The sequence below is a fragment of the Otolemur garnettii genome, unplaced genomic scaffold (assembly GCF_000181295.1).
Source record: "Otolemur garnettii isolate 467f Iridium unplaced genomic scaffold, OtoGar3 scaffold00054, whole genome shotgun sequence".
In the NCBI taxonomy this organism is placed as follows: domain Eukaryota; kingdom Metazoa; phylum Chordata; class Mammalia; order Primates; family Galagidae; genus Otolemur; species Otolemur garnettii.
In genome coordinates this window covers 11,901,230-11,925,728 of record NW_003852449.1, presented here as the reverse complement: position 1 = coordinate 11,925,728, position 24,499 = coordinate 11,901,230, and the positions used below count along the sequence as shown (strand labels likewise).

The following is a 24,499-nucleotide window of genomic DNA, read 5'->3' as shown; positions in this document are numbered from 1 at the left end:
CCTAATATAACACAATGAGTAGATCTCGAGTCTTTGGAATCATTTATTTTCAAATCCCAGTTTCCATACTTCTTGACAGTTGTAACTCTTAGTCAAATAATGTAAATTCTCTTTCCACAAGTGAAGCAAGGCACACAGAAACCTTTGCCTAATATAAATGGTAAATATAAATGCTTCATAAATTGTAGCAGCAGTATTCCGTCTTACAGAGAACCCAAAGGGACTTAACATATACAATATGAAGTTAGTGAGGGAAGTTAGGAGTCCTGGGGAAGTTTAGTCATTTGGGGAGATATTATAATTCAGACTTTTATTTTTTTTTTTGCAGTTTTTGGCTGGGGCTGGGTTTGAACCCGCCACCTTCGGCATATGGGGCCAGCGCCCTACTCCTTTGAGCCACAGGTGCCACCCCACAGGCTTCAATCTATCAAATTAGCAGGCCCTGGCTAAAGAATAACTCCCTGTTTAGAGGTATAAATAGGTTTCTGTATTTGAAATAAGACTGGGAATCACGGGCAATGTACAAAGCACTAAGATAACACAGTTGTTAATCTATGGAGACACGCATTTTTGAGACAGTGCAAAATTGTCAATACTGTATAACTCCTGTGGTATTGACTGCATTGTGTCCAAAATGATTCTGTGTTATTTTCTATGTGAGAAAATTTGTACCTGTAAAGCATTTATGCATGTACATTAGGAAATAGTTGTTATATTGTTTTCATCTTTGGTTGTGTATTTTGAGAAAATAGCCTTATTTTATATGTAATTATAATTTGATAATACTTCAGAAAATAGTATCTTGTTCTTCCTTTTTTTTTTTCTTCTATTCTATGTGTGGGAATTATAGACAGGCCCTTTTTAAAATGTTTTGTGTTCATCTAGTTTCTCTCCTGGGGAGTTAATATTATTTAGAGCTAATGTTTATTTAGTGCTTCCTGTGTGTATGCTATAAGAGCTCTGTCAGTATTATTTTGTTTAATCCTTACAATAAATCTGTAAGGTAGAACTTACAGAGGAACTACCATCATCCTGATATGATAGATGAGGAAATTGGATCTTAGGGTAATTATTTTGTGTAAGCTCACCTACTTGATCAGCAGTAAATCCAGAATTCAAACTCTGTGTGTGATTCCAGAAACCATCTGCTATAGCAAGATGTAGACTTGCTTCTCAGGGGGGACAGCAAGGTGAGCCATTGAAGATAGAACTTGATTATTACTACTAAAAATGACCTGCACCTGTGTGCCTTGGAGCCACTTCTAAGAAGCTTTTGCCAAAAAAAATTGACAAGTGAATCTGTCTGATCGTCATATTCATAACGTCGTGTGCTTTCTCTCCAAACTCTTAAACATTTATAAATTAATTATTCCACCTTTGCTAAATATCTGTAGAGCCAGGAATGTTCTAGGTGCCTGGGACTCATTTACCTCTGAACAAAACAAAAAAACCCCACACAAAACAAAATAAACATGCAAGACAAAACAGACTCTGCCTTCTTGAAGTACTTTTATGGGTTTCAGTGTAAAATGAAATTGACAGTACTTCAGAAAAAAGGAGAACTTCTAACAGAAACGAGGCCGTCATTGTGGGGCTGTAACCAGTCCATTGCTCAAACGTCAGGGCCTCTGAGGTCCATTATGCCTGCTTTAGAATTTCCTCCTTTGTGTTCTCACAGATTAGACTAGCATCTTTCTTTTTCATTTTTCTTTCTTTCTTATTATATGAATATGGCTGCTGAGAGGGAAACTGCATTCTTTGGTCTTATATTTAGTCTTCATTTTTCCTGTATTCTGACATGTTAGTTTTTGGTAGTAGAAATGGGAGAGATCAATAATCAGTACTGTCGGCTTAAAGGATGCCACGTGAATCTTCCATCCATCTGAACTGAACACGGCTCTTTGTTGAGGAGTGGACACTAGATGCCACAAGATACCGAATAAAGGGCAAACTGGGGGTCTATCAAGCCAGAATGGCCCTTTGCTATTTGCATTAGTCTATGAATTTGGTGGTGATAGGGTTGTAAAAGATTTTCATGGAGAACTCCTTCTCCAATGTAATATAATCAAGATGTACAGGAATCTACAAACACATATTGCTACAATCCTAAAATGGGGGCAAATTAGAATGGTTCTCTTTTTCCTATGTTCTCTAGAATTCTCAAAGGTTTCTTCCTTAAAAGAGAGGCTTTGGTTATAATAACATATTGAAGGGCAATAATCTTCATGAGCATTGAGAAAAATAAAGTCAAGCGTGAATATCTTGATATTTTTTTCAAGATTTATTCAAGATTTTTTTTTTTTTTAGCTCTACTCAGGTGAGACTTTCCTGAACCTTTGAAGAACTTCTTATACATTTATAAAAGGACTCCTTGTCCTTTGTTGAGCTTGTAAACCTTGTGCACAAAACACAGTGAAAGCCCATGGCTGTATTCAGCAGGATCAAGAACAGAGAGCAGTGGAGTCATTTCTCCGCCTCTGTGTCATGAAATCTGTTCTGCTCTGATGAGCCTGTGTGAGCTAGGATTTCAGATTCTAAGCATTTTAACCAGGAATATGGAAGCTAAGGAAAATCGTAGGAAAGGGAGCTTCTGAGACACTGGAAAAACATAAAAGATGGATCTGAAGGTAAAAAAAAAAACTATAGGGTTTGTGATAAATAAGGTAGATGATTAATGAGCTGGTGGGTTCATGTCCTATTAAAAACTTTACTAAATGTGTGCTATTTTCTAAAATACTGTCACAACCTAAATGAATGCATATGGCTGCTTAATAATGTAAACATTCAGTGCTTACAATTTATCAGGTAAAGGACTGAACACTTTACACATATTAACTGATTAATTTACTTATATCAACTGTCCGGATTACGTCGTGTTATTATGGCCTGTTTACAGACAAGGAAGCGAAGGCACAGAGAGGTGAGGCCACTTAGTGATTATCAGATGCCAGTGGTGATACGGCAAGAATATCCCAAGTAGCCTTGCCCCAGAGCTCACACTCAGACCGTGCAGCGCTCCGGCCTCAGCAGGGTACCCAGGTTTGTTAGGCTGTGTTAGTAGCTTGCATCAACATGTACACTGTTGTCAGAACTGTGTTGTCATATTGAAAAGAGCTTTTTTCTATTCTTTGGTGAAATAGTTCAAGAAAAAGCTGGTAGGCTGATGACTGTTTTTAGGTTTGGGGTAGTAGGTGAAGGGATTGGAAAATAGCTGTGTGGTTTAACTGGAAACCAAAATCTAATTTTGTTGCTTTAAGAGAATTGGCTACATTGTATGCTACTAAGAGTTCACATGATTAGTTTGGGGTTTATTATTTTGGAAAATAGCTTACTTTAGCAGAAGTATAGAGCGGTTAAACTTAGAAACTTCAGGATCCTTTTGTTTTTTTAAACAGAGTGAGGAAGAGGGAAAGTTTTGAGTAGTTTTTGTAGTAGCAGCTCAGAACTTGGCACTTGGAAGGGCACGGTGGGAACAGTGGCAGTTTTGGTCCACTCAGATGTGCACTGAAGACCTGCCAGCTGGACGCAGAAGCCCTGGGCTCAAGTCTCCTCCCTTACTAGACATTTGATGATGTGCAAAGGAAAGGAAAGAATTTGCCTTTCGAAACCTTGTTAGTTCAGGTGTGGTCCCGGCATCACCAGAGATCTTATGAGAAATGGAGAATCCAGGCTACACCTTGACCTGCTAAGTCAGGACTAAATTTTATAAGGTCTCCAGTGGAGTCTTCTGCCCATTAAGGTGTGATCCAACACTGTAGTAGAAGAGGGGATACAAGTTTTAGGTTTTTGTTCTGTCTTGAAGGATAAGAGATGGCCTCAATAACTTTTTGACATAATCTTATGTGTCTCTAACTGACTGACTTTATTTTTATGCAAACTTTCTCCCCCCTTTCTTTACAAAATAATAGTAACAACGATGATGAGAAATATACAGGTTTGCTGAGTGAATACTGTGTGCCAGTCACCATTCTGCTTTGTGATTACCCCATTGAGTCTTTCCGTTAACCAGTGAAGTTGGTATTTTTACTTATCCCTGTTTATAGATGAGGAAATGGAAACATAAAACTTACTCAAGGTCATACAGCTAGCAGCATACAAACGCAGTTTGCGTCTAGACCTCAGTGGCATCTTTTCTAGCCTAAGGTATCTCTAAGCTAATGAGACCTGCTCTACTTTTCCTGCATTACTTCATTTCTTATCTGATGCTCCCATTAAAAAGGGAAATATAGAAGGATTCTCAGTGATATCTATCTTGATAAATGGGAGGTGATGGGGAGAGTTCTGCAAAGCTTCTGAGCATTATCAGAATGCTTTCAACTAAACCCTTCTAAAAAGTCTCAATCTCATTAATAACGAATTGACATACTTGCTTAGCACAGACATGGACACACATCTCTATTGAAGAACATATTTCAGAAAAAATGAAGTTCATGGCACTGGACACTAAGACCCTTTTTCTTTCAAAACTGTTACTTTTATTTATTTTATATAATTTGGACCATCCAAAGTATAACAGCTTTGTGCTGGTGTGTTGATGGAGGCTTCTGGAAGGAAGTGTACTAAGCGTTTAACTGGTAACAGCAAAACCATTTCGAATGAAACACATCATCCCTCCAGCTAGCAGGTCTCACCTGTTAACCTGATTCTATAGAACCTTTGAAGGCAAGACATCCTGGGGTGGTGGATGCCACTCGATTCATCTCAGGGAAGCTAGGATTAGGATAGAAGATATTTCCTAAACGGCTCTGAGTATATACTTTGACCTGAAGCTTCAACCTTGGATGAGTGTTTTTCAAATTGTCTTAGTTCAGTGAAAGACATTTTTAGTGTTCTTCAAAGAGTGGGACCTTTGTTGTGTGGTTCAAGATGAGTAAGGACCACAATTTTTTAGCCACTGCACCTCTTTTCCTATTTTTTACAGTTTTCCTCTGTATATTCAGTATTATGTCATGTTTTTTACTTTAAGGTCCTCATTCAATTAGAGCATTCAAGCATCTTAGTCTTGTACATTAAACTCTATCATCAATAAATTCAAATGGTGTTAACCTTGAAGTGACATCTTCATTTCTGTGATAATATACAGTCTGAGCATTGTCATGCCATTGGCCACAGCTTGATCATGTCTCACAGGTAAAGACCTTGGAACTTTAAATACGTTACTTCTTCACATTTAACCACTTGGATTCGCTTATTTATAGATGGTTATTTCAGGTTCTTTCATTTAGCTCAAGCTGTTGATTAATGTTTCATGTGACCATTTTCTTTTCAAAAAGCAGGAAGATAGGGGAGACATAACTTTCCGATGGCCTTTTAATATGAAAACCTATTTTGTGTATGGCTCTTTTCTGTAATCACTTGTGCATGACTGAGCTTAAGTGGTTTGCAGACCTTGTTGATAGATTATAGAACAAGCAATGAACTGGCAATTCTTTCTTGAGGGATTAGATGACTTTGCGCTGTGGTAATTGTGCATTTTGTCCCTCATTTCACTCTTGCTTTGGTGCTGTTTGGTAATTTGTTTGATGTGATCTAATGAGAAGTTCCATAGGTGTGCTGCACAAAGCATATGGTACCTTTTGATAAAAATGATCCTGTTGTCTGCTAGTGATAAATATGGAACAGGAGAAGATAATATGTTTGTATTTCCAAAAGGAAGGCTGAAGAACTAATGTAAAGAAGTAGTAGTTCTAGGCTCTTTCAGCCTTTCACTATTTCACTTGCTGGTCTGTGGAATCATAGAGAGACTTCATGTTGCCATTGATGACTATCAGCCAAGCAATGACACGCTGTCAGCAAAAGCAACCGTTTATTTCACTGACTTGTCCTATTGGCAGTATTTTTTGCTGTGTGTTTGTTGCCTGATCTATTAGGGGAAAAGTATTATTGTTAGAAGTTTGTCTAGCGTGAGAATTGATAATCATTTGAGTTAGTTACCTAAAAAATACATGCTATTGATCACAAGGTGGCAGTGAATAACAATATTTTTTTGCTGCCAAGAAGATGAAATTTTAAATTATGAAATATATGTGCTTTATTTGATTTTCTTCTAAAGAACCCACCCATCTTTGAATTCAGCACTCTTTTAGCTTTTAAAAATGTATTAGAAAGCAAAAGATGAATAATCAAGGGAGAGAGAGACTAGCACTGTAATAAATGATTAACAAAAGTAGCTTTTATCTATTTATTTATTTTTGTATGTGTGGAGACAGTATATTCACAGGCCAAGACTGGCCACTAGATGTGAAAGCTGAGCCAAGTAACAAGGTTTCTTAAAGTCATTGTAAAATGGGATAATGACATACCTACTTCATAAGCTCCTGGAACTTGTGAGGTTTGAATGAAACAATCCATGTAATTGCTGAACAAGTACATAGGAAAGGTGCCTAGAAATGTTGGTATCTTAGTCTGTTTTGGGTTGCTCTGGAAGAACACCACACATTGGGTAATTTATAAACAATAGATGTTTAGGAGTTTATTGGCTCATGATTCTGGAGGCTGGGAAGTCCGAGAGTGTGGCACCAGCATCTGGTGAGGGGTTTCGTGCTTTGTTCTTCTGTAGTGGAAGGCAGAAGGAAAAGGGCCCGAGGGTGAGGAACTTAACTTTTATTCATGACCCACTCCCATGATAACAGTAATTCATTCATGAGGGCAGACCCCCTCCACCTATGAACCACTTTTTAAGTCACACCTTCTAATACTCTTGCACTGGCAATTAAGTTTCCAGCACACGAACTTTGGGACAAATATTCAAACCACAGCAGTTTATTACCATGTGTACCTAAGGCCGTGTCAACCACACTCAATGCATATAGGCTCATCTCCCCATTTTTATGAGTAGGAAAAAAAAAGGTATTTTGAAAAGTTAAGCAAAATTTACAAAGTTACAGCTAATAGGTTCAAGCTGCCTCATATAAAAATAATATACCTTAACTGAAATTCTATATTTAATGCCTTATGCAGTTTTCAAGTATTTTGTCCTCATAATGTTATCAGGAAACCGAGAACCAGAGGGTTTATGTAATAGGCAAAATCCCCAAGTTACTCAGTCAGAAAGCCGGGATTTGAGAGTTGTTCTTCCCCAACTGCAGTTGCTGCTTGCTCATCATTCTGCTTCTCTGAACGCCACGTGGCAGGTGGGGAAAGGGCTGAGCTTTTAGCAACACGTATCCACTAGCTTTCTATTCAGGGTTTTGTTGTTGTTCTCTGTAGTCAATAAATATTCCAGTGATAGTTGAAAAAATAAACTTTAAAATATATAGGCAAAAACTACTAATGAGATACTACTTCACAATTACCAGAATAGCTACAACTAAAAAGACTGACACCACCACATGCTGACAAGTACGTGGAGCAACCAGAACTCTCCCACTTTGCCGAGGAGACTGGAAATGGTACAGCTGCTTTGGAAAAGGTTTGACAATTTCTTTCCAAACTAAACTTACACCTACCCTATGACCTATCCATTCCACTCCTAGGTGTTTACTCAATCTAAGTGAAAACTATGTCCACAAAAAGACTTTACAAAAAATGTTCAGAGTTCTGTTTATAAAGGCCCCAAACTGGAAAACATATGGCTGTTCATCAATCGAAAGAACAGATAAACAGACTGAGGTGTGGTCATATGGTGTTATACTACCCAGCAATAAAATGAAACAAGCTACTGTACTGGGGATGCATCTCAAAAACAGCATTTTAAGCGACAGAAACTTTGCATAAGACAGGATGTATATGTTTGGTTCCATTATGGTAATTATGGTCTAGGACAAGCAACGTTAATCTATTGTGGTTCTTTCCTCACCAGTTACAGGGACCTGCCACTCCACCGTTGGGTGGTAATAAGAGACCTACAAGTCCTACAGGAAACACCATGCCTCCTGTAACTTTTGGGCAGCTGTGCTAAGGTAGACTCTGGTGGTTTATCCAATCTGTCCAGCTGGTGGAGTCTAGAATCCTGAGGGGACATGGTTGAGAAACTACAGATTGAAGTTCTATTGACACAAGTTTTAATTAAATACTGTTTTAGACAAATTGGATGAATTTGGTCCCAGCCACTAATTAATTCCTGACAGAATGGTGTGCTCATGGGACAATTCATGGGAAGCCAAGACGGAGTAGAAATGAGGCATGGAGATTGTTCTGAGACCGCTCTCCATGTGTCCACTTGCATTTCTGCATGAACTATGTGTTAGGAATAAAGCTCTTTGTTTGAGAGGATTGTCTATTACAGATGTTCTTTGTTCCAGATCATCTTTCCAAGGATGTAAATAAGCATGTTTGCTGCCCGTTATAAAAAATTTGGTTCCCATGCTTGCTTTGGCAGTACATATACTAAAATTGAAACGATACAGAGAAGATTAGCGTGGCCCCTGCGCAAGGATGACATGCAAATTCGTGAAGCTTTCCATAGTTTTCAATAAACAACAGCTGAAGCACCAAAAAAAAAAAAAAGTTCCCTATGGAACCAGGATGAATCTTAGCACTAGTTATTTCAAGGGGGCTGAATTGAGGCAGATTGATTGGTGTCACCCACCCAAGAGCCAGGACACTGTTCAGGGAGAAGTGTGTGACGTCCTGGTTGGTGGCAGGTCTATAATCATGTCTTCGTTTCTTTCTCTCTTTGCTAAACAGTGCACTGGACTACCATTTATTATTCATGGCCCACACCCTTTGATCAAGATGTTTACTACCAATTGTCCTGGACTTCCTCCCTCATATCTTGTTAAATGCCTCTATCTTTTCTCTTTCGGAAATCCTTGTATTTTCCATACTCTGTCCTCACTGTCAAAACTATCAAGAATGGAAAGTGTCTGAGGTTTTACCCTACTTGCAAGCTAACAAGTTAACCTGGCACAGTTTCGTGGCTGCTAGTAGCAGATATGAAATTCCAGAGTCCAAGATAAAGGACTTTGTTTCTCATAGTAATAATGGTAACCAGAATATTAACATTTTACCCAGTTCCCATGGTTAAGAGGACTAGGTGATAGTGGAACGTGCAGTAAATTGCATTTTAGAAGAGAAATCTAAGCTTAAGGTGCCTGAATCCTATAATTAATATAAGTATAACATAACATTATTTTTTATAATCTAAGGAAAGGCTCTTCCCAATGGGAACATCCTCAGAAAGAGAGCCCAGAATGCAGAGTGGTTAGTGCATGAGCTCACAGTGTGTGTGGAAATGTGAGCGCCCTCCAGAGCACTGTCCCTGGCACTGATCCTCCAGCATGGGGTTTCCCTTCCATGTCCTGTTCGCAGCGATGCTCTTCACTTGTATTTTGTTTCACCTCCCCTTGCTCATGACTCTCTTACTTGACCTTGCCCTCATCTAGAACGTACTCCTGTAAAATCTTAAAACTCTGAAATGTCAAACTGTGACCCAAATCTCTCACTTCTCTTTCTCCTTTCCCGAGACTAAACATCTCTGAAAGTAGATCAGGTTTGAAGACTGAGCCCTTATTTTCTTGGTTTATTTTTTATCCTGGCTTCACCCCCTTCTCTTTGCAGCCTAAGCCCCAACTGCTGTCTCTCACGGTGTCCTCACACCTTTGTCCCTGTTCCTTCTGTCACACTTGTTCAACTCCTCATCACTCTGGATTACCTAATACTTAACATTTTTCTCTTTCTGAAGCTGGGCTTTCAAACAAACATGGAGAACATTGAATGACCTTGTTGATGAAAACATTAAAAATGATGTTTTCCAATTTTAGCCGCTTTAGGCCATCTCCCTAGTTCAGACTTCTTGTAAAATATTTTGCAGAGGTGGTAAGCACCATGGCAATGAAAACTGAAATAGGCCTCAGATAATGGTCACAATAAAATGTTTATTATAATGCTAGCGGTAAATATAAGAGGTACTTTTCTGTCTAACATCTACCTGGGTAATGGACCAAAAGCATTTTAAGTTTACCAAAGTGAAAACAATTAAATCTTTCCTGAAGATAGATTAAAACATGATCTAAAGTAACATACATGACAGGTCTATATTGTAGTTATCTTTACTGAATTTTAGTTCAAGTTCAGGGAAGTAGCTTTGCAAGGTGACTCACGAATTCTCCTGTTTTTCATTTTGTTATTTTCCATTAGACAGCGAAACACATTGTGAGGTGTCAAAAGCTTTTGCCATTAAGGTTGGGTGAAAAAATATGACAGCGAGTGCTCTGATGATGGCTTTAGTTTATGATGCATTTCAAGCTGTGCCTCTTCACCAGTTAAACTTTCCACTGTTTTTTGTGGGATGAACCATCACATATTAAGAAACTTAAGCACTTTTGTTTCAAACTGAGAAAGAGTAAAGTTTAATGTCAATTGATGAAAGCATAAAGTATGATGGGTTTTAGGAAGAAAGCCTGGAATTGTACCATGTAAGCATTTTGACATTCTTACTTTATGATATTACCTCCTTCAGGGAAGTTCTTACTCGAAATCAAATTTTCACTGACACTACCTATTAGGTTCGTAATATTTACATTCAGGATAATAAGTGAGGAAAAAACCTAAGAGGCAATAAAGTAGACACTCCTCCAAATGAGGGCACAGGGGAGGAAGTTACCAGCTAGAATAGACATAAGAAAATCTGTATCATTAACACACCAGAATGAGACTAAAAAATGGGTCGGTAGGGGCATTTTATTTTTTTAGTACATTTTCTAGAAACTTAACAAAGTATTTTTTTCAGAATACTTAAAGAACTGAAAGTCAACTTCCATTTCATCCCCCAATCCCATTACCAGATATCTATCCAATAGAACAAAAATCATTTCACCACAAGGACACTTGCACTAGAATGTTTATTGCGGCTCAATTCACAATTCCCAAGTCTCGGAAGCAACCCAAGTGCCCAACAACCCATGAATGGATTAACAAACTGTGGTATACGTTTGGAGTACATGGAGTACTATTCAGCCATAAAGAAAGATGGAGATTTTACATCTTTTTTTATTTACCTGGATGGAGTTGATACACATTCTTCTTAGTAGAGTATCTCAAGAATGAAAAAAAAAAATCCAATGTACTCAGTACTAATATGAAACCAATGTATGAATGACTACACACCCACATGAAAGATAAAACACAAATGTAGATGGGGGCAGGGGGGAGGAGGGAGCAGGGAGGGCAATTGGATTGGTGGCATCTTACCCCATGTGCACATGTGAGGGTGTTCAGCTCGTCCCCTGGGTGAAGGGCTCAACTACAACTTGAACTTCCCCTTAGAATTGAAAACAACATAACCTAAGCATTTGTACCCTCATATTAGTTTAAAATAAAAGTATTTTTTTCCTTTATAAAAGCTATGTCAAAAATGGTAGATCTTAGTCTTGGAAATAAAGGCCCATTTAACTTACTATGAATCTGAATAATAGAAATGACAATTCTATCAATATAATGGTAGACCTTAAAATAATTGTGAGTGGCCCTGCCAGGATGGGGAGAATTTTGGACTATTCCTGGCCACTCTGTTTCTTTGGAGTTGCTTTTACCATTTGAAGACATCTTAGATTTTATGTGCAGATATCTATCATCTTATGCAGATTAATTACTTTTTCTGCATTTTTCAAGTGCAAAGCCTGGTAACTTTCACCGGAAGAATTGTCAAATTAAAATCAGTGAATATGTTTGTAGCATAAATTTTGATTTTTAATCACTTCACTATTTGAATTCCTTTGTCTCCTTTAGAATGTCATCAGTCAAATTTGGAATACGTAAACTCACTTTTTTTAGAAAATTCAATATTAGGGCATATTTTCTCCTTTTTAAATTTTTAATTATTATGGAAGGTTAATTCTTTTGTCTTCACCCTGATATTAGGGATAAAAGTTAGAAAGTCTCTGTCTTTCTCTTATCAGAATAGATTATAGGTTCTCCTGTTGGGGACTATTATGTATTTGGGTGGTTTCACCTTCTTTATGCTTTTGAAGTAACAGCAGTCCTGTGTTTGTGCTCAAACAGCTCCTTTTGATAAAGATAAAAGCAGATTGCAGGAGGCTGTGATCATCTCAGTGACAGTCCTTTGGGTATTTTTGGTTTTGAACAGTAATTTATTTAGGAAAAGTGCAATGATTTAACATATATTAGCTCCCTGATATTCACGTGGGCCTGTCTGAGGCGTGGGGAAGCTGGTATTTCACTGTCGTCTGCTCTTGCAGACCAGCTCGGGGGAGCTACTGGGAGGTGCAGTGGAGGGAATGTAATCTGACTAAAAGGCATCTCAGGTTTCAGCCCTGTCCTCTGTGGGGAGAGCACACCCCGTGGGCCCCACAGAGCACTTAGCTCCTTGCATTTGTGGGCCTCTCTCACCCGCTGGGCTGTGAGCTCTCCAAGGATGGTGCCTAACATGCAATGAGCCCTGCAGGGTTTCCCCTGAAATGACACGGAAGTCACGCAGGGCAGCACAGGTTCAGGATTGCACTGGGGCCGTATTTGCAGACATGGCTTTGCCAGATCTCAGTATTTACCATGTACCGATCCCTGAGACCCCCCCTCGAGGCCTACATTTCAGAGCATAGGACTACCTGCACAAGTAACGGGCTGTCTCCAGAATCACATTTCTGTATAATTTTGTGCTATATCAGCTCCCTTTTCAAATGGGATTAAAGCTTTCTCTCTTGCTTGATGCCTACTTTTTCCAAAGTCGCCAAATTTTATCACATTATAAGAGTGACTACAATTGGGAAGAAAAACGTCAGGCTGGGATATAGATCATATACATCAAAGTCTAAAATTCCTGTGATGGGGTGGGGGAAAGGAAAAGAAAAAATATTTCTCAAGTCTTTGTTTATTTAAAAGAAGCATTGTGATGTTCTAAAATATAATTTTTGGAATATATATAAAAAGATAAAATTCCTGTGATGATGGCCACGATATTAGATACCGTTTGCTCCTTGCCATGCACTGTTGTAAATGTTTTACATGCATTTTAACTCATTTTCTCCTCAAAGTTATCCGTGGAGGTAGTAGGTATCATTCTGATCTAATCAAGAAAGAGAGACCCAACGTAACTGCACAAAATCAGCAGTTAGAGGCAGCAGCTTCACGCTTCCATATTCATCATTTGGACTCTATGCTCTTAACTGCCACTTGGATGGAAATTAATTTCAATGTATTTTACTTTGAACCATTTTAAGGAAAGCCTTCAAAATCTTAACAAAGACATCGGGATTTTTCTGTGATGCAGCTGCCTAATAAGTCAGTCAAAATTTAGAGGTACTACCAATGATTTAGTGTATTTTTTTAGCATTGGAAATTTCAGTATGTGGCACTTTTATCATTTGCATTTTACTCATAGGTTATTGACATGTACTTCTCTGTCATTTGGTAGAGGAAAGAATTTGAATTCTGCTTTGATACATAATGCACAGTAAATATTTGCTGTTTTGGCTGTTGGGCTTTTAATTCTTCTGTTTGGTAAGAACTCTCTGACTAGTGATGCAGGTCAGCATCCCCTGGTTCCAGGGGCAGAGCACGTAACCTTAGGTCATGATACCCAGTTCTTTCTTTTCCCCTGGGTACACTTAATGGTTCAGAGATGAGCACTGCCACACTGAAGGGGTCTTCACAGCTAACTAGATGTTTCAACTCGCTTCCATATGTCACCTTTGATACCAATGTGCTCAGAGGCTACCGGGAGGAGAAAAGCTTACAATAGAGTGGGATTAGAGATTCTTTCTCTACACGAGTCCTTGCAGCTGTCTAGCGTAACAATAAAGCTCAGATTCAAGAAAACAAGAGTCACGTTGCACAGGTGAGGAAATCGCCCCCTTAGAACCTCTATCTTCTGTGACAGGTCTGTAGGCTTTAGCTGCAAGGGTCTCTGGGAGAAATGTCAGTTATAAAAAGTCGCTGAACTCAGGGGAGTCTAAAGTGGCAGCCCCATTGGCTGTTTAGTTGATTTAGAGTTGTTCAAAGTCCAGGTGCAATTTATTAATCAGGGGTCTTGTTGTCTGGCAATAGAGTGGACCCTCTTAGAGGAACAGAGCCAGAGAGTTGATCAAAGGTCAGGATCTCATGCAGTGGGGGAAATGGTTTTGTTAACCCTTTATCCATTGGCACTAAATTCTGAGATTTAAAAAAAATGGTATCAGGGAAGCAGGTTTTTTCTTTGCATCTGTAGACTTTCACCTTGAAAGGAGATGTCCCAGGGAACTGCTATAGCCACATAGGAGAGGCTGTTCAAGAAGCAGAACCAGACAAGGAAACTTGGACCTGGTGCTTTCAAAAAATCAGGACTCAAATCCACAATTCGCTTTTGGCCACTGTGTATTAAGCAGATAGAATTGAGTTCTGATACATTGACATAAAGGGGGAATTCAATAAATGTTTGTTAAATAAATAAGCCAGCATTGCTGACCATTCATTAAATTTTATTGGCAAAATGAGGACGAGTTTTTTTCTTTAACAAATAAAAAATGACATCTATAAAGATGACGCTTAATGAGTGGCAAACATAAATCTTTAGTTCATTCAGATTTGGCAGTGAAAACTAGAGTTGGATAAAAATCACAAGAACTGAAAAGTAGTGACTCTTTTTCAGCTGAATGGTGACATTAGAGTTTTCCATCATTTGATGATTACATTTGTTTTTTGCTTTATGGAACAATTTCCTACTAAATAATCATTATGTGTATGGGAGGAGCCTTTTGATTTTTAGAACGCAGAAATGATCAGGTTAAACTAATTCAATAGGACGTTCATCTACGAAGTGGGAGACCCAGGGCTTCATCTTGACTTCGTGTGAGGTTAAATGAGGGCACACACTATTTAACCCTGCGCACGTCATGGGGAGATTGAGTTAGTCGGGGTTCTCCAGATGGGGAGGAGATTTATTCTGAGGAATTGGCTCCTACCTTATGGAGGCTGAGCTGAGGTGTCTGAGAAGTTTGTTGTCTGCAGGCTGAAGACTCAGAGAAGGAGTGGAGTAATTTGGTCTGAGTCTTTGAGTCCTGAAGCCTGGGGGAGCCAAGGTATAAATTGCAGCTTCAGAGCAGGAGAGAGGAGCTGAAATGAGATGTCGTGGCTCAATCTGCCAGACAGAAAAAAAGTAGCGAATTCCTCTTTCCTCTGTCTTTTGTTCTGTTCAGACCTGCAACAGATGGGGTGATCCCCACTCACATTGGGCAGGACAGTCTGCTGAGTTCATTGATTCGGATGCTAATCTTATCTCCAAACACCCTCACAGACATCCCCCCAATACTGTTTAATTTTGGCACCCTGTGGCCCGGTGAGACTGACACACACAATTAACCCTCACAGAGGTCACACGTGTGAAGCTCCTGGCATCACGGCTGCTGCACGGCCGACTCCAGGGGCCCTGTCACAGTGTCTCTGCTGCACATGGCCCCACGTGGGTGGCTCTGCCTACCGCAGCCCCTGCTCATCCAGCCTAGGCACTGATCAGTGTTAACACGATTATTTGGAATAGGCACAAATTGTGGGATAGAATCAGGAAGCAATTTTATTTTTGTCGTCTTTACTCCTTTAAAATTCATGGAGTGGGAAGATTTCTTTCCCTGCCACTGACAGTCCAACAAGCCAGGAAGGCGCCCCCCTTTTCTGGCTATTCACAGGTGGTACAGTTGGGATGGGTCCCCTCTAGTTAAATTGCCTGGTCCCCTAGGATTGTCAACACTTCAACTTGATTGAGTGTGGAAGCATCTGCCCTGAGCTCAAATGCAGGGTGGGCTGGCCGCGGGCAGTGGGAGAGGAGCTCGTGGACAGGCTTCTCCCTCTCCTGCCCTGTGTGTCCACTGTCCTTCCCACGCCTCCTGGCCGTGATTTCTGACTCCTCTGAGGGGAGATGGGTGGAGGGTATAGTGAAGATGTCAGAGGGGAGAAAAGATTTTATTTTTCCATTAGTACTGCAGACATTGCCCTTGTCTTCTCTGAGTTGGTGTCTGCTGTGGGACTCATTGTGGATTCATAGAGATTCTCCAGTCTCTGGAGATGTCCTCTCTGGAGTTGCCTTGACACAGGTGGCGTCCCTTTATTGTATCTTATCTCATGGAGTACCTCTTTGCTTCCTGAGAACTCAACCATTTCTATCCAGTTACTTTCTGCTGAGGACCCGTCTTTGCAGCCAGCCCTCTTGGATAAGACCCGGGTTGACCCCACTCTGCTGCTTCTTCGCCTGTGGCTCCCCCCAAACCCTCTAGAATCCCTCATTCTGATGCGTTCCTGGAGTGCAGGATAATCACCGAATTGCTGTCTCCCCTTTGCTCTGCCATGAAAGTGACCGGTTAGTTCTGGGCTTAGATTTCTCAGATATGAGTCAGGTAATTCAGCCTCTCTCCTGCTCTGAAATAGCAGTTATTAGGTTTCCTGAGTAGCCCTATCGAAGCTTTTTCGTTAGATTTTAGGGCAAGGAAAGATAGACCTTTCCTTATTTTGGGGGGAGATTAGGGTCTACAGTATCTAAAAAGCTCTATCAATTTTTTTTTTTTAATAAAAGCTGTTTCTACTCTTGACTTTTATATCCTTAACATAGGCAAGGGACTAAATAGTTTTCCAATGCTTTTTTTTTTTAAAATCAAAGTTATTGAGGTTATCTGATCTTTCTTTTAAAAAAATCAACATATGATAAATTGTACTTATTTTAAATGTATAGTTCATTGTGTTGACAAATGGATACCCCCATAACCTCCATTACAATCTATGAACAGAACATTTTTATCAACTCAAAGTTCCCTCATGCCCACTGGAGGTTAATTCACCTCCCCACCCATAGACTTAGCAGCCAGTGATGTGTTTACTGTGACTTATATAGATTCCTTTTCTGGAATTTTATGCAATTGAAATCATACCGTATGTACCTTTTGTTTCTAGCTCTTTTGCTAACCATAGTATTTTTGAGATTAAATCATACTGTTTTGTGGATCACGAGTTCATTCTTGTAGTTTTTGGTGAAGGATGCCACACTGTATGAACACCCCACAATCTGTCCATTCATTTGCTACCTGTGGCCATGTGGGTTACTCCTACTTTTTGGCTTTTACAGATTAAGTTGCTATGGTACAGTCTGGTGACGTAGCGTTGGTTGTCTCTATGAGACACGTTCTAGTTTATCTTTGTTTTAAGCTTCTGTTTAAAACTGCAATTTTGATATCACAGAAGATAATTTGTAACTATAAGAGTCAGCATTTAAATGGATTATTTTGTTTACTTGTGTACTGTGTTTTATATCCCAGGCAGTCTGAACATTTATGATATATATTCATCACTATCGGGACATTTGTGGTGAAATGGAGAGAGGCCCTGGGACGTGGCCCTCTCTGTCTTTCTGTGCAGCTTTGGACTAGCCTTTCAAGTGCCCATAGACCAACTGGTAGATATGGACCCATCAGCAATGCTCCCCTGTCTGCTGGGCCATTCTCCTGGGGGTCTTCGCTCTGCTCCTGTGTCTACCTGGCTGTACACTCTATGCTCTGCTACTTGTTATTAGTTGTGTTCCTTCCCCTCTGTAGTTGTTATTGGTATTAGTTGTCATGAGCTCGGATTCTTAGTTCTCCTTCAAGGATTTGGCTCCAAATTGCCTTACATCTAGTCACCGCGGGGGGTTATTGCCCTGGCCTCAGTCCAGATTCCGAATCCTATTTAGTTCTGAAGAGGTGGGGGTTTAGATGTAGAAACAAGAAATAGTATCATATAAGAAAAAGGGAAGGAATTGGACATATTTAGCATCATGTAGAGATGACAAAACAGATAAAGTTGTTGTCTTTTGTTGTCTTCAAATGTTTTAAGGCCTGATAAGAAGGAATAGTTGATTATTTTTCTTAAATGGCAGGTTCTAAAAGTAAAGAACTGGGATCATTAGGTAGAAGATTTGGGAATAGCAGTTTTGTTTCTGCTAAAAATTAGATGGGCTGTGAGTGAGAGGCAGAGAACGAAGGTCACTGCAGGGGTTTTAAGAGCAGATGCTTGGTGAGGATTTATAGACTGGGTGGATTAAATTACCTTACAGATCTTCTGTTCGTGAGAGTTTATAACATTGTTTGAGTGTCTGCTTGTAGGAAGTGGCTCAGACATCGCCGGCTAATGTAATCTCCTTTGTATATTTCTCAGCTCCTAGGAAAGGAACACTAGAACTCTGGCAGAATTTGTTTAGAGAACCAAGAAGGTAAAGAGTTAGTTAGGGTATGAGCTGGCAATGGTACAAAACAAGCAAAATAAATAAACTTCAGCCTTCACAGTGGCGATGAGTTGGTGATTTTTCGCCTTACAGTGATGAGGTGGGTAGGTCAAGAGACAACCAACCGTATAAACAAACTCACTTCAGAACACAAATATTGCCATGAGCAGATTTCTCACCCTCGAGCTGTAGATCACAGAGGTGCCTGGAATACTATGAATGCAATCTGGCTTTCACCTAAAGAGACCTGATGGGTATCTCTTCTAATTTTTATTTTATGGTAGTAAACCAAGGTCACCCTTTTCGTTACAGTGCAGAGTGGAGTTTCTATCATTAGTTGTTTCATAAAACTTTTATAGTAACAATGAAAAGAAATTCCATGTTGTTGCCAAATGAGCTCCAGGCTAATCAGATCCTGCGGAAATGCTGTATGAACTTTGGCTTGGTAATCAATATGCAGTCACTGAATTGTTTAAGTAGATGAAAAACAGCTTGTTTTCTTTGTTTTCCTATAGTATTCCCATGTTAATTTTTTGGAAGCTTCATTAACTGATTTTACCTTGTTACTTGAAACAGCGTTGATCTACAAATGCTTATATACAGCATAAATGCAGTTTAATGGTATACTTAAAATAAAACCACTTTTCTAGATACATGCTATTTTATTAGTTTAAAAAATCAATAACAATATATTTTTATGATTACAAATGACATCTATTTTCTAGTTAAGTAAATTGTGCTTTTTGTCTTGAATGCTGCTTTGTATTTCTTTTTTTAATTTCCCTTTTGTTTTAAAGAATAGTTTCTTCCTAATCAGCTGAGTTTGAATTTCATACTTTGTATGTATCTCAGCACAATTTTGGAGGCATGGCTAATTAATAAAATTAGTGGTTGGGTTTTCTAATTCTGATATTTTACATGAGGGTACATTTCATTAGCAGAACACCCTCAAGAATGGTACATTAAGAACTTGGCCAAGCGACTCCTTACAGAGTCAAGTAGCAGCTGAGAGATCAGTCTTTGGACTGAGCCTCATGTTATGATGCCTCCTGGTCTTCAAAGGTTGAATGACACTGGGCCAGCACACGGGGCAGGGAGATTTTTTTTCAATAGAAGAAGGTAAGACATTCATTCTCTTGAGCACTGCAGGTAGGTCAGAAGTTAGGATAAGAGTGACACCACCCTTTTTAACCATCGATGAAGGGCCACAAGGTGGAAACTATGGCAGGAGAAACAGTTAACACCAATATATATAATCAGCCATTGTTTCCTAGCTTGCTTTCCTGTAGTTGCTTACTACTCAGGAGTCCTGTAGTTGATGGTCATAAAGATCTTAGCTCTCTTCATTGCTCCCATTGATAACATCACCCTCATGAAACCTCAGGTTAGTTTCTGAGATATCTTCCAGGCCCTGCATTCCAGTGGCCGCTGACCCACCCAGACCAGTGGCCCATCCCAAAGAACTGACTCAACTGGTGGTGTGACTGCTACCCCGGAACTGACTCAGCAACAAAGATAATTTCCATACCCCTGTGGTTCTCCCAAACTCAGGCAATTAGCAGACCCAATTGCTTAGCCCTTTGCTCCTCAAACTATCTTTAAAAACCTTTTCTCCCAAATTTTGAAGTAGATAGATTTGAGAACTTCCTCCCATCTCCTGGCATGATGCCTGTGATATTAAATCCTTTCTCTGCTGTACCCCCACCCCCACTATTTCCGTGTGTTGGCTTCTTCCTGGGCAGTGGGCAGTGGACCTGGCCAGACTGTCAAGACCTGTTCCTGGGACTTTGGTTAAGAGCTGAAGCAGTAGTCCCTCCCTGTATGTTTTTGGTAAACCATGGAAAACACATTAATCTCAGGTGATCACAGCAAACATTTGGTTAGATTTATATTATCATCTTAAAACATATACTGAAGAATTTTAGAAAGCTGGTCATAAAGAGGGGTTAAGCTTCTGCTGGTTTAATGTTGCGTTTGGTGCTTGGAACCAAAAATCTCTTTTCCAATAAACCCCACAGTAATTAAGCAATAAATTCCCCTGGATAGGTGAGTGTCTCCTCCATGGTATTAAATGTTCTTGTGGGCTGGAGTTGAGTCTCATTTGCCTTTCTAGTCCCAGGGATGCGGGAGGGAAGGGGAGCAGGAGGAAAGGATAAAACAGGTGTGTACGAGCTTTAAAATGAACCCAGGTTGGTGAGTGGAGGGTCATTGCCAAGGTAGACGTAGACATAGGAGAAAGGCAGAATTCTTAGCAAACATGGAAGTGAGGTTGATGCCTGCCTGCTGGAGGTCTAGGTAGAGGTAGTTATGTGTTCAGATGAAATCACACAGTGAAAATAAGAGGCAGCCACCTCCCTTAGGGTATATATTGATTTCTCATCATTTTGGTTATTATCGAATTTTGCCGGGGGAAGGATTGTGCATCACCTGTTTTGATATTCCCAAGAGCTAGCACCTATCTCATGAATAGAGTTAAATACAGCAAAGTTTATCTTCCTTAACTTCTAGGTGATGCTTTCACCTAGTAGGAAAGTGTTTTGCTAGATCTTTGTTTTAGAGATGGGCTTGTGCTATGCTTGTCTGAGGTTGTATGTGGTATTGTGGTAGTAGAAACATGCAGAATAGAATGAAATGGAAAGGAATGAAAAAAGGGTTTTTTTTTTTTTTTTAATGTACATTACAAAAACGTTCTCTCCCAATTTGGATATTGATGAGTTCAAAAGACAGAAACTGATGTCTTGTTCATTGTTTAGTTCAAAAATCTGTGTTTTAAAGGGGATTAATCTTCCAATTTCTTAGTCTCTAATACCTCCTGAAACACTTATTCTTTGAACATAATGCCTCTAGAATCTTTTCACTGAATATTAATCCTCCTTAAAATTGGGATGTACTTTTTGTTAAGTGTCATCTAACTGGAATCCCTTAGAAGTCGTAACGTTGATGGGCTTTAAATATAGCCGAAGTGTTTCTCTGAGAAACATATTACTTTTCACATGATGAGACATTATTTTAGCGATACATCCATGAACCCTAAAGTTAGATATTTTTAATTATCCTTTACGTGGGGCAGGATTTATGTCTAATTTATCTGAAGGTGTCTATAGAATCGGGAGATAAAAGCCCTTTTCACTGTGACAGGTTGCTCAGGGATTCTGTGAACGCAAAGAATGCTAATAGGAAGAACATTTCTCCAGAATCTATTTCTTTATGCATAAAGGACTATGATTTAACAGCAAAGTTTCACAGAAAGAAACTGATGTGCATAATAGCTTTATCTAGTTTAATAGCAGAACATATATAAAAGGTATTTACTGTAAGAAAGTCATGTTCTTCTTTGGTAAATATTTCCATCAGCATGAGGTTAGTTGGAGAACTAACTACCTATGGGCATTATGGTCTGCCCAATTATCCCGGAAATGTGATGGTCACTGCGAATGCTTCAGATGGCTGCAGACTAAACACCACCCACCATCCCACTATGGAGGGATAGTCCAACTTTTGTTATTGTCAGCTGTGAAGCAATCCTCAAACCTTCTCCTACATCTTCCTCTTTTTTTTTTTCCCCAAAGTTATGGCAGATTTACAACTGATTTTGCATTGTGTTGGATAATAGCACATAAAAGCTAGGTGCTCAGAGAGTGCCCCCAGAAACCCTGAGACAGATCTCGACCTGTTTTTCCCTGTAAGCCATAGACAGTGTTTAGTGATACTCAGTTTAAAATAATCCAAACCTCATTCTGATGTTAGCTGAGAATCCCTGAGTATTCTAGCTGATTTGGCTGGGGGCTAATGTATAGGAGGGAAGGAATTGGAGAGTGGGCTGAAAGCTGACTCACAGGGAATGCTGGAGAGAATGCCTTTGGCTCTTACAGCTAATGGGTCTCTAGGGAGAAGATGAAGTTTTTAAGAGAGGCAGCAGTTTTTATTATTTAGTGTAGATGGAGCAAGGGAAAGTTCTAATTTAAATGTTGAATCCCGACTACTGAAGGATGCAGAGACAACACAGCACAGTGAGAAGGGACTTAGGCTACTCTAATCAGTTTGATCAGATAACGAGTTTCGTAACCACAGGGTAACAAACTCTGGGAGCCTCCACTCGCTTGTCTATTACATGAGGGCCGGTCTAGCCATGTCAGTAGTTTTAATGTCCCTGGGGTATTTGGGAGATCTAGGGGGACGTTTTTAAATTGCCAAGATGATCAAGGAAACTGAACTGACCTTTATAAGATGGATATCAGAAGTACCTGATGTCTTGAAATGGTTCCTGCACAACCACAACAACAAAAATTGTCCTTTACCCAGCGTGACTTTTGAGTATCCCTCTGAATATTTATACAGGCAAACAAAGCCTGTTTATAATTTTCTGAGCCTAGAACCTAACTTCTTTTACATATACACTATTTTCTTTATCATCTTAAGAAATACAGGTACGAAATTTAACAGATGTCACGCCTTACAGGAATCCGTATGCGTATCCTGCGAGCAAAATGTAATTTGTCGTCTTTGAGACTTTCAAAGAGTTGTTCGCCGTCCAGGAAATGAAGCTCTAGTAGCAAGCTCCTGACTTCTCATGGAATTTGAGTTGCTAATCCTCTGTAGCAGTCGGCAGTGGGAGCCGCGGCAGCCACGGTAATTCCTGCAGAGCTTAGACGTCTGCCTCCCTTGGGGGCTTCGCAGCACACTTGTACCCAAGCAGCTGTGCTCACAGTCCACATTACTTTAAGTGAACACCTTAGTCTTCTTTTTATTGCAGTATGAAATTACACACACATATTTGATATTGTGTGCAGGTTGGTTCTATTATCTTTGAACTTCAATTCCAGGATAATAAAGGGGTCGTTACTACATATTTGATATAAAAAAGGAGCATTTGGTCGGATGGGGTGGAGAACAATTGGATTAGATCTTCAAAATGGCTTCTATCATCATTAACCTCAAGAATCTGACTATAGCCCAAGGCTCTCTAATCAGTAGGCATCTGGATTTATCTGTCCAGTTCTAGCGGGAAAAGATAACTTCATGGAAAAGACCAAAAGAACGAGGAGGAGGTGAGTTAGAGGAGAGTGTGGTTAGGGAGCAGGAGAGCAGAGTCTAACGTCTCCTTTCCTTACGTCTCCTAAATTCTGAAACAACTCTGGTGTGCCTCCCGCTTGCTCCTAACCGGAGTTTAAAATAGAGTATGATACGATTATTGAATAGTCAGCGAAGAAAACAGTTATTTCTGTCAGTTTACATTTAGTGAGTGTGTATCACTGAATTCGGACATTTGCAACAAGGTCACAACTTCTAGATGGATTGATTACTTTGTCAAATTTTAGAAACGGTGTTAAAATACAAATAACGTGTATCAGTAGCCATTTTTAACAGGTTGCTGGAATAAACACACTTGCAGTGCCGTGCGACCATCGCCACCATCTGTCTCCACAACGCTTTTCTTTTGTGAGGCTCTGTACCCATCAAGCAATAACTCCTCCTTTGTTCCTTGTTCCCGCCCCTGGTGACCACCATTGTGCCATCTGCCTATGATTTGGGTTACTCTCCGTCCATCATATAAGTGTAATCATATAGTATTTGTCTTTTTGTGAGTGGCGAATTTCACTTAGCGCACTGTCCTCAGGATTCATCCACGTTGTAGCGTATGTTACAATTTCCTTTATTTTTGAGGGCAAATAATGTCCTGCTGCGTGTTTGTGTTTAAACAATAGGGCTTTGCAACAGAGGAATTATGCCATTTTTAAATAACGACCCAAGGGGACTGAAACTATATTCTGCATGTCTCCTGAGAATAGCTCTGTAAGGTGCTGGTGGTGTTGGAGTAGCAATTAAGGATTCCAGTGATAACGGGGGACGTCCACTCCTCTCTCACAGAGATAGTCACGCGTACTGCCTGAATAACACGTGGCCGTCTGCTTGTTATCTCCTGATGTCAGGGGCTGCAGCTTCGTCAGTGATTTCACTCCTGGCCTTATTCAGCACCTTTCTCAGAATTCATGCAACCTAGTGGTAAAATGCAAAGATACCCAGAGAGGTGAGAGAGGGCTGGCTTTGTTCTTGGCAAGGGAAGGACAGAGCATTAGGAAGCATGGATTGTGCATCAAATAACCGCCTGCTCTTAGGTGCTTATCTAGGTCTAAAATAAAGCACTGAACAGTCTGATGTCTTAGTTTTTTTCTAGCTCTAAATGCCTCTGGTTTCTGGATAAGCCAAAATGATGTTACCAGTGGTGGGTTTTGGATAGAATTACATCATGTCTACACTGCCAGCCCTATTAGCTCCCTGTCATTTAAAGGATTCACCATTATGCTATCTGGGAGGCTGAGACAGGAGGATTGCTTGAGGCCAGGAGTTTGAGACTAGCCTGAGTAACAGGGTGAGACCCCATCC

General features: G+C 39.9%; 1 non-coding gene across 1 annotated transcript; it reads left to right on the top strand.

Moving 5' to 3' along the window:
- Nucleotides 1-8,308: 8,308 nt before the first annotated feature.
- LOC111726130 lies at nt 8,309-8,411 on the top strand. Its single transcript, XR_002773988.1, has one exon. It is a non-coding gene; the product is annotated as a U6 spliceosomal RNA (small nuclear RNA).
- The last annotated feature ends 16,088 nt before the right edge of the window (nt 8,412-24,499 follow it).